Raw genomic sequence first — 6,474 nt, forward strand, 5'->3', positions numbered from 1 at the left:
AACGTCCTTGTAAATCTCCTCTGCACCCTTTCTATGGTTTCCTCGTCCTTCCTGTAGTGGAGCGACCAGAATTGAGCGCAGTAATCCAAGTGGGGTCTGACCAGGGTCCTACATAGCTGCAACATTACCTCTCGGCTCTTAAACTCAATCCTACAATTGATGAAGGCCAATGCACTGTATGCCTTCAGAGTCAACCTGCGTAACAGCTTTGAGTGTCCTATGGACTCAGACCCCAAGATCCCTCTGATCCTCCACACTGCCAAGAGTCTTACCATTAAGCTCCACACTGCCATAAAATAAATAACAATGTTCCATAAATTGAGGCCATAAGACATAGGAGCAAAGAATTGGGCCATTCAGCCCATCGAGTCTGCTCTGCTTATCCATTATGGCTGATGTATTATCCCTTTCAACCCCATACTCCTGCCTTTCTCACCCTCTCCTGTAATCTTTGGTGTTCTTTCTAATCAAGAACCAAAAACTTATCAACTTCTGCTTTATATATAACCAAATACTTGGCCTCCACAGCCATCTCTGGCAATGAATTCCAGAGATTCACCAGCTTTAGCTATAGAAATTCCTCCTCAGCTCTGTTCTAAGGGAACTCCTTCTATTCTGAGGCTCTGCCATCTGGTTCTAGACTCTCCCATTATTGAAAGCATTCTCTGCACCTCCACTCTATCTAGACCTTTCAACATTTGGTGGGCTTTCAATTTGGTATGTAAGGTGGTCCAATTGAAATGGGAGACAGTTTCTGGCTAAACAATATCCTTCTTATCTCTGTTCTGAAGAGAAGTCCTTGTATTCTGAGGCTGTGTCCTCTATTGCTTTCTTATATCTAAACATCTACATCACAAACTTGGCTACACTTAAAATTCATAATGGCTGATCTACTTACATGTTGAGTATTACATTATATGTACTGTATACTTTGTTTAATTCATTCACTCCTAAGACATGAACATCACAGCTCAGACAGCATTCAGTACTCCTTCCTGATTAACATGTAAACTGTGTCATGTTAATGTATTAAGCCATTCAGAGCTTCTGAGTTAACCGTAGCTGAAGTCCACTGTAAGTCAGGACAGATAAAGATGACAGATGTCCATTTTGAAAATTAATAAACCAGTTATAGATTTAATCAACAGCAACTGTGTCACCAGCCCCAGTGGTACAGCAGTTTGACATTAACTTTGGGGGTTATTTGTGTGGAGTTTGCATACTTTCCCTGTGACCTTGCGACATGGACTTACATACACCAGACCAGTGTAAGTTTAAAGGTAAAACTTACATAACATACAACAAAGTATGACACATGCCGAGCAGTCAAAAATAAATGGATTGCACAGGAAAAAGTTAAAAAGTCAAGTTGCAATTCCAAAAAGAGCATTAGTCTGTATGGTGTTGATGAAAAATCTGATAATGATGAGAGTGACACAGGAGTGGGTAGCCTTGAGATTTAGAATATGAAAACTAACCATAGTCGTGCAATATGGCTTACACCAGAAATGAATAGCAGTTAAAGTGTAATTTTACTCTGGCTTGGCTGTTTTAGCCATTCCACAAAATGAGTTTGAACAGCATTTCAAAGATACTGAACTGAAGCCTGCAGATATCCAACTAAGAACTTATAGTGGATAAAAGAATAACTCCTGCAGGAATGGCATTTGTAACATTGAAATACAACAACCTACAAGCCACATTAAGCTTGTATGTGGTAGAAAAAGGTGGGCCAGCATTGTGGGGCTGTGATTGGCTGAGACAACTACAACTTGGTTGGAGATCCATCCATAATTTGCATGCCATATCCCTCCAATAGGGTCAACTGAAAGCAAATTAAGCAAGATGATAGATGATGCTACAACAGCATTCAAGAATGGCATTGAAAAACTTAAACATATCAAGGGTAAAATAAGTGGTAAATGAAAATGTCACACCCAAATTTTTACAAAGCCCATCCAGTTTCTCACACCTTCAGTGATAAAGTAGCCAGTGAGCTAGATTACAAGGAAGGCAGAAGGAATTCTTTCCAAGGTTGAAAGGAGGCCATAGGCAATGCCAGTGATCCCAGTAGCCAAGAAGAATGAGTCTGTCAGTAGACCAATGCCCTCTGTCCAGGATAGAGGATATCTTTGCAGATCCTTCTGGAGAAAAACAGTTCAGCAAAGTGGATTTAGCTGAGGCCCTACAGATGGAAATGGAAGAGGAATCCAAAGTGTTTCTCACCATAAACACTCTCAAAATCCCAAGACAGTGCTAAAAAGATTAGAAGATTATGAGCTCAGAGCACGACATAAGTGTGAATTCTTTAAACCAAGCATTACTTACCAATGACGCATAGGTGGCACATAAGTGTGCTGAAAAAATTCAAGCAGTGGTGACTGCCCTGAGGCCCAAAGGATTTTTCACAGTTACAGTCCTCTTTAGGATTTGACAAATACTATAACAGGTTTCCGCCCAACCTGGCTACTGTGCTCCACCTATTGAACTCATTATGACAGATCAGGAGGAAATGGCAAAGGACAAAGCACTGCGAGGCAGCCTTTAGAGAAGTACAGGAAATGGTGATGTCAGACACTGTACTCACACATTATGATCCACATCATCCAGTGATGCTTGTTTGTGATGCCTCAACTTATAGCACAGGTGTGATGAGAGGCCTAGGTGAGGATAGTAAGGACCCAAGTGCTGGAGTTTACAAGACTCGGATCGAGATATGATTTCAAGACTGAAATGAGAACTGGATTCTTGACTAGATGCTAGATGAGAACCTGCTGAGAATCTAACCAAGACAGAAATCTGAAACACAATCGCAGACTGACCCAAAGCCGAGCTGATGATTGAGCACTGAACCCAAGTTCAGGAGCTCTTCAAATATTCAAATCTTGGTTCCAAACATGGTCGCCAATTAGCGGAGCAGGGTATAATCTTTAAAGGGACCAAGCCAGAAATCCATATTCTGGAGAATTGGAGCATCCAAACCCCGAATGCTAGCACGGTCGGGTGCAAGCATGTCATGAGCGATGGAACTGTACGCCCCCTTAGCCTTTGCATCACATTCCCTTACGGCTGCAGGGGAAAATTATGCACCAATTGACAGAGAGTTTGAGTCTGGTTTGGGGTATAAAACATTTCAACTAGTATTGCATGGGGGAGAATTTACTCTCATTACAGATCATCAAGCACTGGTGTCTACTTTCAGTCCACAGAAGGGTGTTCCACTTACAGCAGCAGGACGAATGCAGAGATGAGCTCTGTTTGCTGGAGGACACAATTACAAGTTTGATTTCAAGAGATAACTGATCATGGGCATGCTGATGGATTGTCCAGTTTACCCTAGGAAAAGAAAATACCTGAAACATTTACAAGAGGACACTCCTCTTGATGTTTTCTCCCGAATGCAAATTGAAAGTCTGTCTATTATGGCAGAGACGATCCAAAGGGAATCTCGAAAATATCGCATACTACGTCAGGTCTACATGGCAACCCAAAATGGTTCGAATGTACAGCAGAATTTCCAGTTTCCTCCATTTTACCAGTGTTGGGATGAACCTTGACTGGGGTTGCCTTATGTGGGAACTGAGGGGCATTGTACCATCCAAGCTGAGAGCTAAACTAATGGAGGAGTTACATGCCAGTCGTCTAGGCACGGTCCAAATGATAGCATAGGCCTGAAGTTTTGTCTGGTGTTTTGCCTCCATGGAAGAGGCTCCAGAACTTGAGATTGTTTCACAGCCACAATTCTCACCTGCCAAGAATAGTGAACTTCCCTGTCAGAAAAAAAATTATACCACAACAGTAAGAAATCCACCACAGGGATTAAATCTTTAGGCCTGGTGTCTATATAGTAGTTGCATTATATAGAATACTGTATATGTATATACAGTATGTGTGCATATGTATATAATGTCTAGAGAGAAATGCATTACATATTTGAGTTGAAGTACATTCTATATTGAGTTGGGGTTTATAGCTAAGCACAGTGATGTGGAATGTATTTAATATTTCAGTAATATTATAAATATATTTGATTAAATATTCTTTGTTTACATAATTAATTTTAGGTTATACGTAATTCCATTATGGAAGTACATGAATGGCGTCCAACATTACACCATCACGACATATGAGAGCACCTTACTCAAGAAAAACTAGACACACACAGTCCTGGGCTCCTGTGTTTTTATTTTGATTAATTTCTAGATTTACAAAACATACAGGGAAGGTTTATTTGGTGATGGTCTGGACTGTATCCACCATATTTTGATGCTGGGAAAAAGATGGTGGCTATCTGTTCTATTTAATAGCAACACACACAAAATTCTGGAGGAACTCGTCAGGCCAAGGAACATCTGCTGACCTCCTCCAGCATTTTGTGTGTATTGCACGGACTTCCAGTATCTGCAGATTTTCTCTTGTTTATTCTATTTTATAAACTTTTATCAAACCTCTCCTCAGCCTCCACTACTTCAGAGATAACAGCCTCTAAATTATAATGCCCTCATCATCTCAAGATTATGGGAAGCATTGATATGGTAGATAGTGTAAATCATTTCCCCGTCATTGGGGCATCAAAAACAAAAAGGAGCACACAAAAATGCTGGAGGAACTCAGCAGGCCAGGGAACATCTTTGGAAAAAAGTACAGTCAACATTTTGGGCCAAGAGCATTTGCAGGACTGGAGAAACAAAAGATGATAGGTAGGGTGGGGGTGAGGGGTAGAGAGAAGCACTAGGTGAAACCTGGAGGGGAGGGATGAAGGAAAGAGCTGGGAAGTTGATTGGTGAAAGAGATACAGGGTGGGAGGAGGGTGAGCCTGATAGAAGAGAACAAAAGGCCCCAAAGAAATTATAGTGGGTATAGAGGGAGGTAATGGGCAGACGAGGTGAGGGATGGAAAAAGGGATGGGGAATTGAGAAGTGGGGGGAGCATTACCCGAAGTTTGAAATTGATGTTAATGCATAAGTTTAAGGTGAGAGGATGGAGTTTTAATGGAAGCCTTGGGATAAGTTTTTACACAGAATGTTTGATACCTGGAAGACACTGCCAAAAGGAGAAGGTGGATTCAGATACAATTAAAGAGTTGAGGCATTTACACAGATGGTTGAACAGGTAGGGTGTGAAGATGAGCATAAAGGTCAGTGTTGCAATGGAACGTGGTGAACGAGGCGAACCCAACTGCAGGACACAGGCACGGAGATTGAGTTAGGATGCTTACACGGGCGTAAACGCTGAACAGCAAACAGCAGGGATCTTGACACGGAGCCTTGACTCAGAGGCTTGACATGGAGCCTTGACTCAGAGAGACGGAGTCTCATAGGTAAACCTTGAAACTGGACCTAAACTTAGAACACACGGTTCTAAGCGGTCAGGAAACGTTAGTTATCACACAGGCAAAACCAACGATCTGGCGACTAGTGGTTGTAACGCCGGGGTTCTTATACTGCAGGTCCTGATGGAAACCAAGTGTGCCTTCATCAAAGAAAATTAGAAGCAATTGGGAAATTAATGGTCAGAACTGTGGCACAATCAAAAGAAATTAAAGGAAACTAGGGAATAAATGATTAGGACCGTGACAGTCAGTGCGGATGTGTTTGGCCCAACATCCCATTTGCTGTATGATTCTAACTCTAAATACAAATGCATTTACTAGAATTGGGCTTGCATGCAAAACATGTGGTTAACCACTGCCACTAACCACAGAAACTGTGTCATATCGTGACCACAGTTTCCCCTATATATTTTGAGCTCGCACGTTATATCCAAAGGAGTGGAGAAATTGGTCCTTTGGTCCTTTATCCCTGGTGCCTGCCTTAAGTTACAGAGAAAGGTTGAACAAGTTAGGTCCATATTCTTTGGAGTGTAGAAAGTTGAGGGGGGACTTGATAGAGGTATTTAAAATTATGAGGGGGAAAGATAGAGTTGATGTGGATAGGCTTTTTCCATTGAGAGTAGGGGAGATTCAAACAAGAGGACATGAGTTGAGAGTTAAGGGTAAAAGTTTAGGGGTAACACGAGGGGAAACTTCTTTACTCAGAGAGTGGTAGCTGTGTGGAACGAGCTTCCAGTAGAAGTGGTAGAGGCAGGTTCGATATTGTCATTAAAAAAAATTGGATAGGTATATGGACAGGAAAGGAATGGGGCGTTATGGGCTGAGTGCAGGTCGGTGGGACTAGGTGAGAGTAAGCGTTTGGTACGGACTAGAAGGGCCGAGGTGGCCTGTTTCCGTGCTGTAATTGATATATCGTTATAGACGGGGAGGTAGTGGGGACAAACCCCCTCTATTTATTAAATGCTCCCAATGGCGTGCGTCTCAAATAGCCTCTGACAACCAAATGCAACTCCTGGCCTTCACGTGTCGCTTAGCTATTTCTACGGAACTGTTTCTACTGACAGGATAAGGGGCAAGGGCGGATTCCCGGCGCCTTAAAACCTCAGCGCTTCAGGCGGATGGGGCTTGTCAGCCGCGGTTGG

This window comes from Hypanus sabinus, chromosome 21 (assembly GCF_030144855.1).
Source record: "Hypanus sabinus isolate sHypSab1 chromosome 21, sHypSab1.hap1, whole genome shotgun sequence".
Classification (NCBI taxonomy): Eukaryota; Metazoa; Chordata; class Chondrichthyes; order Myliobatiformes; family Dasyatidae; genus Hypanus; species Hypanus sabinus.